This window comes from Pteropus medius, unplaced genomic scaffold (assembly GCF_902729225.1).
Source record: "Pteropus medius unplaced genomic scaffold, Ma_sr-lr_union100, whole genome shotgun sequence".
In the NCBI taxonomy this organism is placed as follows: domain Eukaryota; kingdom Metazoa; phylum Chordata; class Mammalia; order Chiroptera; family Pteropodidae; genus Pteropus; species Pteropus medius.
This window is the reverse complement of record NW_024346667.1, coordinates 19,477,736-19,492,014: the sequence shown is the minus strand read 5'-3', so window position 1 is coordinate 19,492,014 and position 14,279 is coordinate 19,477,736. Positions and strand designations below refer to the sequence as shown.

At 42.6% G+C, this 14,279-nt stretch overlaps 1 protein-coding gene across 1 annotated transcript in view; it reads right to left on the bottom strand.

Moving 5' to 3' along the window:
- The window catches only part of DPYSL2 (dihydropyrimidinase like 2), a 105,596-nt gene that overhangs the window by 72,045 nt on the left and 19,272 nt on the right, over window positions 1-14,279 (bottom strand). The gene's annotated exons all lie outside the window — the stretch shown is intronic.

Sequence of the window (14,279 nt, the reverse complement as noted above, 5' to 3'; positions counted from 1 at the left end):
GACCACAGATTTTCCCTGGGGTTTTTCTGCAGAGCGGAAGACAGCATCTTGCTCTGGCGGTCATACCTCAGGCCCGCCCTCTGGTGGCTAATGAGAAAACTGCACTGGGTCCCCTCTGTCCTTATCTGGAGGGTGACTCAGGACTAGGAAAGGGCCTCGTTCCAGGGTTCCTGGGTCTGAATCACCAGTAGTGATTTTGGCTCTGCGTTAGAATCATCTGGGACTCCAGCTCAGATCTTCTGCTCAGACTCCCCAGAGATAAGGCCCAGGAATGTTTTTTAACTAGTCTGCCTCTGTACTACCACCCCTAGCCTCCTCCTTTTACAGACGAGAAAGCTAGGAGAACATGGACAAAAACACAGGTCTCACCTAGGACTTTTCCCACTTCCCAAAGTACATCAACAGCCCTGCTTTTTACCCAACGGGAACATCTTACAAAAAAGTGGTAAATATTATAATCATAGTCCTCTACTTGTCTGCCTTCTAGTAAAACACTCATGTAGTCAGTAAGGAGAGAATCAGCATTTAATGAGCACCTACTATAGTCTAGGTACAGTGCTGAATACTTCAAATACATCTTATTTAATCTTCCCCAAAATCTTACTAGATAAGTCTTCTTACCTTTATTTTATAGACGGGAGAGTACACCTCAAAAGAACCTCCTGTTCCAGGCCCAGAGCTGGACTATAATGCAGATCTGTGTGATAGCCTCAAGCCCAAGGGGCTAGTCCATTAAATGGTAAAGTACTTGTTTAACAGGAAGCAGGACTTGCCTTGTGAAAGATGTGGGCCTAGGATATCTGTCATCTCTTTCTTTACCTCTTTCACAGTTCCTGGCTGCCACACGAGGCTCCTAGAACTTTCAGCAGTCCACTGGGACCTGCACGTGTTCATTCTTTAGACACTTCATTTTGTCCCCAAATTAATTCTCCATCTCTTTCTTCACCGGAAACATGATCGATTAACACTAAAGTTTAAATGAGCTATGAACCCTTAATGTGCTTGTCCTATGCTAAAAGGGAAAGACCCTGATTGGCAGAATTTCGGACGACAAAGCAGGCTGCTTGCAGAAATCAATGCCAGCTGTTTATCAAGACTGCCGTCCTGTCCAGCCTCATCCTGTGCTCCCAGCACCACGTACTCTGCAGCTCTCGGTTTCCTTCTGTTTCCTCCCAGTGCTGTCTGCTGCTGCTGTTCCCTCTTCTCCTGGCTCCTTCTCATCTTTCGATGTCCTCTTCGGGGAGACCCTCCCTGACCACCCTATCTGAAGTCCAGCCACAGATTCTCCAAGGAAAATCCCCTATCCTTAACAGCAACGATCACAAGTTGACAGTACTTTTATGTACGTGTTTACTTGGGTATTTTTAGTCTCTGCCTCTCAATTGCGAGCTCCCTAAGCCACCTTGTTCTCCACTTACTTAGCAAGGACCTCATGACACTCAATCAATACACAGGAGCTGAATAAGCGAAGCAAGGCAGAGCCTCTCCAGTGACCCCATGTGGATTTCACCCCGGGCCTGCCCACCGAGCTAGCCCCTGGCCTAGGTGACCCAGGCCTCACCTTCCACCTCTGCCCCCCCTGAAGTAAACCTGTTTTAAAATGTCAGATGGCAAGAATTCACCTTACTGGATTGGGTCATATGGCCTGGGGTCCAATTATCCACGACAGAGAATGCAGACCCCACTGGGATGTGTCCCCCAAAGCATCAGGCCTGACATTCACAAAGCTCAGCCCTGCCTGCAGCTCCAGCTTGCTAACTGCAGTTGGAGTCCTCTGCTCGGCCCATACTGCAGGCTCAGGCTCCACCACACCCAGGAAACATAGCAGAATAGCAGACCCTCACCAAGCCGGGACTTCCTTGATTCAGAAGTTGCGTCAGTTCCAAAAAGGGTCAAGAAAAAGTGTGAACTATGTGCCCAGAGAATGTAAACTATATGGCAGGAGTTTGTCTCTTAAAAGAATTGGCCATGTTCAAACACTGGGGAACTGCTCACTTATTCAAAAACCCTCCGTGCCTTTTGCCCATTCCTTCAGACAGGTTTGCTAGAGTCCTCATTGGGGAGATTTATTAGCTCGTCTATGAATTCTTGGAAGTCGTCCCATTCGGATAATGTAAAGAGTTAAAGAAGCTGAATTTCCCCTCACTCAGATTGGTCTTCCTTCCTAACTCCCCTCTCCCCTGTCCGCTCTCCATTTCTTTGTAAGTTAGTGGGAGTTTATCCCCCATGTGCCAGCCCAAAGAGACTATAGGGCTGTCAGGAGGTTATCGCACGCTCCTCACACTGCCACTCCATGTGCTACAAGGTGTTATGAGCGGCAAAGCCATGGGGTGATAGCACATGGACACCGAGTGCTTCACCAGCTCCGAAGAAACTGTGCTCCTCTGCCTCGAGCCTGGGGGCCCTGTGCCAAGAGTGCCGCTCATCCAAAGACTGACCACCACCCCACTTCTGAGCAATCGAGTCTCCCTCAAGAAACAGACTAGGACCTCAGGAGGACACACAGATAAGGAAGTCATTGAAAGGATAAACGACCAACTGGAGTTGTGCTGGGAGCAGGTTGCCCATTGCGTATGTGGTCCTTCAAACCAGAATCTACATCTTTTGGACATGCTATCAGTCCGGGGAAGGAATTAGAGTGTCTGCATTCGTCTGTGAGACTCAGGAGTTCCCTTCTGTTCCTCCGGAATTGAGAAATAAAGTTAAATTGGTGAAATGGACACTTTAAGGTGATTGGACTGAGAGGAAGAAAGTAATCTCCGGGGGCCTGTCAGGAGTCAAAGTCAGGGGAGTGCCCTTTCTCCCTCCTCCTTTCTCCTCTCCACTCGAGACCACTGTCTTCATCTGAGGTGTCACCATCTTTCCCAGTTAATCAACTAGGGCCCTGCTTCTGGGTTTTATTCTGTCCTGAAGTCAGGGTACTTTTTCAAAAGTGCAAATCTGACCATGTTACTCTTCTGCTTATAATGTGTTAAAGACTTCGCAATACCTGTGTGATAAAGTCCAAAATCCTTCGCGTGGTCTCCAGGCTTTTTGAATACTCCAGCCCCTGCCTATTTCTCTTGCTTCCCTTAGTGCTCTCTGCGTCTCTGTTGCACGCTCCATACTGCAGCCACATCAAACTTTGCGTTCCCTGAATGCGTCGAGTCGTTTGTAGCCTCTGCGTCTGTACTCACGTCTCTACCTCTCCCAGCGCACCCATCTCCTCTCTGACGGCTCGCACTATCACCTCCTCTGCGGCCATTCCTGAGCCTTCAAGTAGGCTGACCACTCCTTCTGTTATGCACCACAGGGCCCGATACAGACGTGTGGCTGAACGCCTGAGACAGTTTCCTGCACTGTTTCTTTATACATTTTCTCCTCCTCCTAGACGATAAGCTTCTTGAGGTCAGAAGCTATACTTGCCTTCTTCAGCACAGAACATAGAGCCTTGCATATAACAGGCACACGACGAATTCTGAAAGAATGGAGGAATGGGTAGATGGATGGGTGGATGGATGGATGGATGGATGGGTAGGTAAAGAATAAATAAATGAATTAATGAATAAGATCCTTGGACAAAGGTCCTAGTTATGAAATACTGAGACTTAAGTCTAAAATGAACTTCCAGGGCATAAAATTCATAGCCGGTCTGTCTTGGGCCCCATCCACTTAGTTAAAGTTCCCAGGAGAACTGATGGGCACTCGTGACAACCATTCTTTCCAACTAGAGGAGACCATGAAACTGTCGCTAAGGTCTGGGTGCCTCTTACTTGCTACCAGCACCACCCTGTACTCATATATTAGGCCGTCTCTGGGACACACTCTCTATGTTACAGAAACGTCTAGAATCTTCAGACATATCTCCAGATACTTGTCCTTAATGGGAATGGGATAGGAGAGCCTAAACAAAGGACACTTTCACAGCACTGGCACTCTGCAGTGTGACAAATATCCATCTTGGGTGATATGGAGGAAGTTAAGATAGGCAAAGGCAGGATGATCAAGTTGACCTGGTGAAATGTTCTTTCAAGTCAGTATTGAGACAAATGCTCTTTATCTTTCTTGCTTCCTCCCACTATTTTTCTTTTCTTTCTTTCTTTCTTTCTTTTTTTTTTTTTTTTAGTTAAATGAAGTCATCTGGCCGTTTGGCCTGCAGAATGTCAGAAGTAGTCATGGCCAGGTGGATGGCCCAGGTTGTCACCAGAACTTCAGGTGACCCCTGGGGAGCCAACAGTGTGAGCCCTTCCTTTTCAGCCCCCCTCGGGGTCAAGGCCAAAGCTGAGAGACAGGATGTGAGCCTCACGCAGCACCTTTCCTGAGTCTTCCTGTGCCGGGGAGGCCAGGTCTGCGCATTTGTAAGATGACCTCCGAATCAGAATGGAGAAGAGCAGTGGGAATCTGCATTTCATTCTTTCTGAATTTTTATTCTTTTTTTTCTTTCTGCATTTTAGTTTTGAAAGTTTCTATTGACATTTTTTGAGCTCACTGACTCTTTGGCTGTCTAGTCTATTGGTAAGCCCATCAAAGGTATTCATTTTTGTTACAGGGTTTTTATTTTCTAGAATTTCTTTTCGACTCTTTCCCACAATTTCCACCACTCTGCTAACATTATCCATCTGTTCTTGCATGTTTTCCATTTTTTCCAATAGAGCCCTTGGTACATTACTCATAGTCATTTTAAATTTCCTGTTCGACAACTTCAGAATCTCTGTCATGAGTAGTTATGCTCTGTATCTTCAAACTATGTTTTTTTGTCCTTAACATGCCTTGCAATTTTTGACTGAAACTGGCCACGATGCACGGGGTAAAAGTACACAGTGCTCACTCCAGTGGTGGGCTTCTGCTCCAATAAACTCCGGTTCTCTGCATTAGCCTGTCTCTCCAACTGCAGCTGCAGCAGTTTGCCCTGTGACTTCACTTATCTCATGGATCTAAGAAGAGTTGTTGATTTTCAGTTCGTTCAGCATTTTTCTTGTGAGAATAAGAGTCGTGACTTCCAAGCTCCTAACATGTCAGCCTTCTCATCTGATCCCACTCATTAAAATATGCACAGCACATATAGACAATAAATGTAAATAAATGCATGTGTATGAATTTTTTTAAGACTCTAGCATAGGATATACACCAACATTTTAATAGCATTGATATTTATGAGCAATTTCTGTGTGCCAGATAGTGTTTTAAGCTCTTCACAACCATGATTATTCTACTAATGTTATAATATATTACATAATTACTATTAATAATAATCGATTGAAGTAATTCATTTAAATGATTTAATTATTTAAATAACTATTTAAATAGTAATTTAATAATTTAATTAAATAGTTATTTAAATAAATAAATGGTTCATTTATTCCTCACGACAATCCTAGAGAAAAATAAGAGTGACTTCTTTATACCTTTCTCGATGTCTGAATTTTGCACAATGAGCATATATCACTTCTATAATAAAATAAATAAAGATATTGTCTTTCAGAAAAACAAACAGGAATGCAAAGCAGCCAGGGGAGGACATCACAGAAAACTTTTAAGTCAAATCTAAACTGCTCTTGTATCATCACGTCGCTGCTCGTCTCCATCAAGGGCTATGGCCCATAGACTCTATCTAGAGAAGACTTGAGACCAGCATTTTGCAAACATTTGGACCAAGATCCTTAGCAAAAGTACATTTTACATCATGACCTAGCATACATACGTGTCTATGCAACTAGAATACAACCAAAAGTCTTCTTTTTTCGTAACTATAGTGGGTCTCAACTCACTACAGTGATTTTGCGACCCACTCACCCCAACTGAAAGAGTCTTAGACGACTCTAACGAAGCAGTAACTGGTATAACTGACGATGTGACTCTAAGGCCCTCTCACTGACTTTTAACTAAACTTGGTGTCAGGAGTTTAGAGGGTTATTCTACTTACATATTTTGACTTCACAACTCATCTGCCACAGAGCTTGTACTTCTATTCAGGTGGCCAATGTTCAAAACTGGAGAAACCTCATAGCCTTTTGAAGTTCTGGGGTACCATGCAGCAGGCAACCGCTGCAAAGCTCAACAGCTCCTGGGACCATTCAGTTTTATGTGTCATCTTGGCTGGACCACAGTACCCAGATATTTGATTCATTGTTATTCTAGATGTTTCTGTGAAGGTATTTTTAGATGAGAGTGACGCTGAAGTCAGTAAACTTTGAGTAAAGCAGTTAGCCTCCATTACGTGAGTGGGCCTCGTCCAATCAGTTGAAGGCTTTAAGAGAAAGGGACTGACTGCCCCTGAGAACGAGGAGGAAATTCTGCCAGCAGCACCTTCAGACTCAAACTGCAACATCAGCTCTTTCCTGGGTCTGCAGTGTTTCAGCCCACTCTGCAGACGGCAGGTGGACATGCCAGCCTCCATAATCACATGAGCCTATTCTGTAAAATAATTTTTTCTCTTTATATGTGCACTGGTTCTGTTTCTCTGGAGAACTCTGACAAATAAAGTGATTGAGTTACAAAAGATAATAGCTTCATCTTATTAGCATACTCTTTCAGTTGCCTTCTCTGCTTGCATGCTTTGATGAAGCAATCTGCCACGTTGGAAAGACGCATCTAACCAGTAAATGAGGGCTTGCCAAAAGCCAGTGAGGAAGTGAGACTCTCACTCCAGTAACTCATGAGGAAATGAATCCTTCTGACAACCAGGTGAGTGAGCTTGGAAGCAGACTCAGTCGAAGTGAGAGATGACTGCAATGCTGGCTGACATCTCGATCACACAGCTTGTGAGAGACCCTAAAGCAGAAACTCGACTAAGCTGTGCCTGGAGTTCCGATCCACGGAAACCTAGACAGCGAGTGTTGTTTTCAGCCACTAAATATTGAGGTAATTTTTCATGCAGCAATAGATAACTAATACATTATTAATAGTAATAGTAGCATAAAAACATAAATCCAAAATTACCATTATTAGCATTGGGAATAAGGGTTTTTTAATGTGGAAAAAGCCAATGGAGGTTTTTCAAATTAGCAAATACTTGTGAAACAGCAAGAATTGGGGCAAAAAATCTAAATATCTATTTTTCTAAGTGTCCAAGCGATTCTCATACCCAGCCTCCTTGGGAACCCTTGACATGACCCCATGCCCTTAGTTCCATGAAGTTATTTCCTAATGAAGGATGCTAAGCCGGGGGCTCTGTTGCTCTGGGCAACCCACTGGACCACTATTTCCCAGTGTAAATGTACCCAAGGTGGCATCCAAATAAACACTTTTATTGGAATAGTTTTATGTTTATTGTGCTAGTTGTTGTTATTGACAACAACTAGCATGTCAACCCCATATTTTTACAGATATTATTGCTTAGACCAAAGTTAAAGTAAAAAAATATATATGCAGGTTACTTCCCCTTTCTTCTCCCTCCCTTTGTTCAGGACATGTCCTGGTGAGTATTCAGTCAGTGCACCCGGCAGGAGTGGAAGACAAGGGGGAAGGCATCCCAAGCTGAATAAATGGCTCCCGTGACCAGGATATCAGTTGCATACAAGGGTGTTGAAAAAAATAAGTAATAATATTGAGGATAACGGAAGTCTCATCGCTTAGTGTCAGAAAAGAAAAAGGAGAAAGCTAGAATAAATTCTCCAGTTTGGAATTGGAAGGATCAGTTTTCAGTATACAGAGACATAGAAAGATAAATATATAGATATGGATGTGTGTGTCTACATGTCTGTCAGTATTTACACACATACATATATTTCCTAGCCCTGTCCAATGAGAGAGCTCAGAAACAACTCAGCAGCACTAGGCACATCTAGCACCCTGAGCTTCAGCCATATCTGATTTACATGATATTTAGATGAAATTTTGGACTTTAGACTTTAGCACTGATGCTAGAACAAGTTAAGACTTTGAGGGCTGTTGAGATTGAATAAAGATATTTCGCATGAGAGAGGGACATGAATTTTAGGGAGCCAGGGACTGAATGTCTGTGTCTCCAGAGAATTCATATATTGAAATCAAATCCCCAATGACTAAGGTAGGTTGTCATGTCAAAAAAGCATAAATCATGAAGAAACACCAAACCGGTCCAAACTGAGAGACATTCTACAAAATAATTAGTTTGTGATCTTCATTAAGTGTCAAGAAAAGTCAAGGAAAAGGGAACTGTTCCAGATTGAAGAGTATAAAAGAGACATGAAAACTAAATGTAAATCCTGACTTGCATGTTGGATCCACAAATGATGTTACTGGACGACTGGCAAAGTTTGAGTAGAGTCGGGATTAGGTGGTACAACTGTGTCAATGTTCATTTTCCAATTTTATGGTTATAATTTGATTATGGAGAGAAGTGCCCTTATCTTTTAGGAAATATATGCTTAAGTATTAAGGGGTAATGGAGCATCATTATCTGCAACTTATGCTCAAATGATTCAGAAAAAAATATATGGTCGTGCTTGTATTAGAGAGAGAGAGAGAGAGAGAGAGAGAAGCAGATGTGATAGAATGCCAATAATGTAAGGAAACCAGGTGAAAGATATACAGAAATTCTGTACTATTTTTACAACTGTCTTATTTTTTTATTATTTTTAAAAATTATTTCAAAATGTAAAATTAAAAATAAGCTTAAGAGGCAGAAATCAATTTGTCTAAAATATTAAATAAATGATATGAAAGACTGTGTGCAGATATTGGCAAAAACTGACTATCGTTAGGGACCCAGCACTGAGTCATCCTGCAGCTCCTGAACTTGCCTTGACTTTGCAAAGCTGGGGCGAATCGGGCTCCACTACTGTGAAAGTGGAGAATCCAGGCCATTCTCGGGCTTCTCCCACAATATGTGATTTGGCCCTAATTATCCAAATATTTAAGCAGTAGTGAGGAAACTATTGCCTTCTATAGGAATTATGTCTGAGACCCACAGCTGTAAACAAATCTATTTGTCACTATTCAGAAAATCAATTTAAAAATTTTTCTATCAAATAAATATATCCTTAATATCTATCATAACCTTCATTTTTATGCCTCTCAGCGATGAAGGGACATCAGGCTTAATAGACATTTTCTCCCCTCGGGGGCTGGGCCGGGTGGTGGTTCATCCTCCTCACCATCCTTTCACTGTCTTTCTCATCAACAAAGCTGCATTTAGAATCTTCACCATTTTTCTATCACATGCAGACATTTCTCTTTTGTTTCTACTTTGCTTCTTTTAGACTTATCGTCTAATTCTTCCTTGTTCAAACCCAATTTACTCCCCTTCACACATCTACTATTCACATCTTGCTCACCTAATCATTTATTTTTGAAAAATGTTACTCATAGAGCACTTATCTGGAGAGGCAGAAAGCTATCTGAACTTGTAAAGACATTGCGCACGGCTGACGGCATTGGGTGTTAACCTGAAGTTTCTGTCGTCGAAGCGGAACATGCTGGCACTATGTCCTGGCACATTCATTACAAGGTAACGTGTACATGTTACCTTGTACAAGCTCATCTTGACCAGCCCATCTAATTAAATAATTAGTTTCCATCGAATTCATAATATTGACCTATATGACCCCTACACTGAAAAAAATCCAAATCTCAGTATCCAATTTTGCATAAACAGGCCTGAAATCTAGTATATATTCCCCTCATTTGTTTTTTACCATAATCTCCATACCTATATTCTGTAAAATGAATTCAGGTTTCTGGATAGAAAAAAGTCATGCCATATCACAGGTAATATTTTGGTTTCTTACTATATGCTAGTTCCTGCTCTAAAAACTGTATATGTATAACACATTCGATCCCCCTAAACAACCTTAATGTTAGGGACTGAATGCTTATATCCGCCAAAATTCATCTGCTGAAATCCTAACCCCCAACATGATGTTATTAGGAGGTGGGGCCTTTGGGAGGTGATGAGTTCACGAGGGTAGGACCCTCATCAATGAGATCAGTGCCCTTAGAAGAGGCCAGAGAGCGCTCTCGCCCCCTCTGCCCCGTCCTCCATGTAAGGACACACAGAGAAGTCGGCTGTCTGTACCTTGGAAGCGGGCTCTCGCCAATACCTTCCAAAGTGACACCCTGATCTCAGAGTTCCTGCCTCCAGAACTATGAGGAAATAAATGTTTGGTGTTTAAGCCACAGCAGCCCAGACTGGCTAAGGCACCTAAAGACTTAGACTTTGACAAAGAAATAACCAGTACCAGATAAAATACAGGATGTCCAGTTAAATTTGGATTTCAGATAAACGATGAATAATTTTTTTAGTATAACTGTGTCCCAAATATTTCATGGGATATACTTATACTAAACAAAGTAAAAAAGTATTGAGTGTTTATCTGAAAATCAAAATGAACTGGATGTCCTATATTTTTATTTGCTAAAACTGGCAACAATACATAGAAAGGGTAGGTAAGTTGGCCAAGGTCACACGGCTGGTAAGCAGTAGCAACTGCCAATATAAAGCCAGGCAGCTGACTCCAGAGCTCACACTTTTATCTCATGGATCTTTGAAACAGTTAAATGAGATAATCCACATAAATGGCTTAGCATAGTGTCTGGCACCTAGTAAGGATAATAATATTAATAACCAGTATTGTTGTCATTAGTAGTCCTAATATTTCCAACTCTAAAGAACACTATCAAGAAGTAAAAAGACAACCAACAGGATGGGAAAAAAGTATCTGCAAACCATAATCCTAATAAGGGGCTAGTATTCAGAATATATGAAGAACTACAACTCAACAAGAAAAAGACGAACAACTCATTTCTTTTAAATTGGCACAGGACTTGAATAGACATTTCTCTAAAGAAGATATACAAATAGCCAACAAGTACATGAAAAGATGCTCAACATCATTAGTCATTAGAGAAATGCAAATCCAAACCACAATGAGATACCACCCCACACACAGTAGGTTGGCTATAATCAGAAAGGCAATAACAAGCATTGATGAGGATGTAGGGAAATTGGAACCCTCACACATTGCTAATGGGAACGTAAAATGGGGCAGCCACTGTAGAAAACAGTTTGGCAGTTCCTTAAGGAGTTAAACATAGAGTTAGCATATGACCCAACAATTCCACTCCTAAATATATACCTAAGAGAATTGAAAACATATGTCTACAAAAAACCTGTACATAAATATTCATAGCAGCACTATTCATACTGGCTAAAAAGTGGAAACAACCCAATGTCTGAAAAAGTGGTATATCCATACAATGAAATATCATTCAGCCATAAAAAAAAACCATATTACAACATGTAATAATACATATTACGACATGGCTGGACTTTGACAACACTATGCTAAGTGTCTTAGTTCAGCCTGCTTTAGCAGAATGCCACACCATGGGTGGCTTAGGCAACATTTACTTCCCACAGATCTAGAAGCTGGAAGATCAGGACGTCAGCATGATCGGGCTCTGGCGAGAGTCCTTCTCCCGGCTCACAGGCAGCCGTTTACTCATTGTATCCTCATATGGTGGAGAGAGAGGGAGGGCTAGCTCTCGATCTCCTTTTATAAGGACACAAATTGCATCATGGGGGCTCCACCCTCCTGACCTACTCACCTCCCAAACGCCCCTTCTCCTACCACGATCCCGTTGGGGGTTACGGTTTCAACATGTGAATTTTGGGGGTACCCAAACATGCAGTACATTAAGAAAATTAAGTAAAAGAAGCCAGCCGCAAACAGCTTCATATTGTGTGATTCCATTTACATGAAATGCCCAGAATAGGTAAAACCATAGAGACAGAAAGCAAATTAGTGGTTTCCAGGGGTTTTGAGTGGAGAGAATAGAGAGTAACCACCTAATGAGTTTCCCTTCAGTTGATGAAAATGCCTTGAAAGTAGTGTGATGGTTGCACAACTTGTAAATAAACTAAAACGACTGAATTGCATCATTTAAAGGAGTGAAATTTTATGGTATGTGAATTATATCTCAGTAAAAAAATGCTTTATCAAAACTCACTCCTTTCTTGAAGTCCACCCTGGTTCCACTTACCCTTGGAAAATACTCTCCCCGCCTTCTACCTAAAAATAAAACCCATCCACATCTCAAGTGCCCTCCCTTCACCTTCGATCCCATTAATGGAGTTACGGTCTCTTCTAGCTGCAAGAGAAAGCCCAGACCATCTCGGAGCAACCACGGGCACCTCTGCACTTGAAGCCAGTCGCTCCTACCTTGTCAGGGAAGCACAGCGCCCCTCTCTACGAGTCCTGCCCTCCCACTGGGCCTTCCTCTCACTGAGCAAACACGATTAGCCTTGGGGAAAGCAAATGAACTTAACAAATGCACGAGGGCCCTCCCTGTACCTGCCTCCCCAGCAAACTACCCATCTTCCCTAAGGACACCAAGAGGAGATCACCCCACCCACGCCCACCACCTCACATCCCCATCTCTCACCTTCGCAGCACATAGCTGCTGCCACCCACCCTGAGCCAAGGCTGCTCGTACAAAGACCGGTGCCTGATGACCAACCAGTGGCCTCTCAGGCTTTACTCTACCTCATTTTATTCTGCTTTGGACACTATTGACCATCCTGCACCTTCTGAAATTTCCTTCTCTCCCTCCCTATCTTAACTTTTATGATATTAATTAACATAAAACAGCCACTAGTTAAGCACCTGCTAATACCACGCACTGCACTCCCACCAACTCTCTTGGCCAGGATTTATGCTGAACGGTGCTGCGGAATCAGGATTGTCTCTATCTTCTCATGTGGCTCCAGAGCCAGTAGATCAGTTATGCTGAGGCCCGGAATTCAATAACTGACTCAGCCCCAGCTCCAGCTGGCTCCGGAATCGGTGCTCTATCTACCATGCCACCACCCTCGCCTGCAATTGTCTTATTCCTCTGACTGACGTTGCTTAATTTTTCTGGTCATTTTGCCACCAGACTCTTCCTCCCTCTCTTAAATTCTTCCCTCTCCTGCCAGAACAATCTTTCCACAACAGACACCCTCCAGGAATGTTTCATCAGACCTGCCAAGAACAGGTAAACCTGAGTTATGTCAACCAATCCAGAGCAGAAAGAAGAAAAGGCTCTAAATTCTATAAAGTCAGAATAATATTTTAACAGTAAAACTTGGGGGACCCATGTAAGAAAAGAAAAATCTACAACTACATTATTTAAAATATTACAGGAAAAAATCTAGACAGAAATGCTACCATTGGCACTCCGCCCCCCATAAGCTATATGACACCTTAGCATGCATGGCCTTCCCGGCCCTCCACCATCTGGCCTCAACTGCTCTTGCAGCTGCATTCCCTGATGGGTCACTCTTTCTTGCTCCCTCCATATCCCTTGACCCCACTGGGCCTCTGTCTATTCAAATTCATCCAACAAAAATATATCGAGCACGTCTATATCTCCAGCACAGGAAATATAAAAGTTAAAGGAGACGTGACTTCTGCCTTCAAGAAGTGTATAATCCTATGCTGCATCTATTTGGATTATGTTTACTGCAATATAACTTAGGTCTGTTGAAACTATTACTTAATAAAAATTTATCACTTAAAAAAAGTTTATAATCTAGGTGAGGAAGACCAATATTGAGCAAGTAAATAATAACAGCTAACATTTATGTAGAATTCCTGTATACGGGCACAGTTTTAAGCATTGACATCTGTACAGCAACACTCTAAGATAGGGACTATTCTATGTTAAGTTACTAGATAAGGAAACCAAGGCACAGAAATGTTAACTTTCTCAGAGATCATGCAACAGGAAAATGGTCGAATCAGAATTTGAATTCATTTGGTCTAGTTCTGAAGTCCATAATCTAACTCCTCTGAGTACCCCCAGGACTATGGCTATGAAAGAATTAAACAGCAATGTGATCAAGAACTGGGACAAGGAGAAGAAGTGTCACATTAAGGCCATGATATCCAATACAGTTTCCACTGGCCATATGTGGCTACGGACCGCTGGAAATGTGGCTAGTCCAAACTGAGATGTGTTGTAAGCATAAATAGAACGTGTACCAGATTTCAAAGACTTAGCACGGAGGGATAGCAACAAGATGATCAAATAAGACTCCTTTCGCTTGTTTCCTTCCTCAATAACAATAATTTGACATCCATCTACAGACAAAAGGGCCCTTGCGAGAGTTGCGGGATCCAACGCCATATGCCAAGGGATCCAGGAGGAGTCTCGCCCACCTGTGCATCAGGTAATAGGTAGACAGACCTCAGTTCCAGCTATGAACTCTGCAGTGGCTCGTGAACCAGCTCCAGCCCCTGTCAGCCACGGGCCAGGAGTCCCTGGAGAACACTGCCTTAGATAATCACTCATGAGTGAGAGCCTTTATGGAAACCCAGGTTTCCAGTAAAAGCATC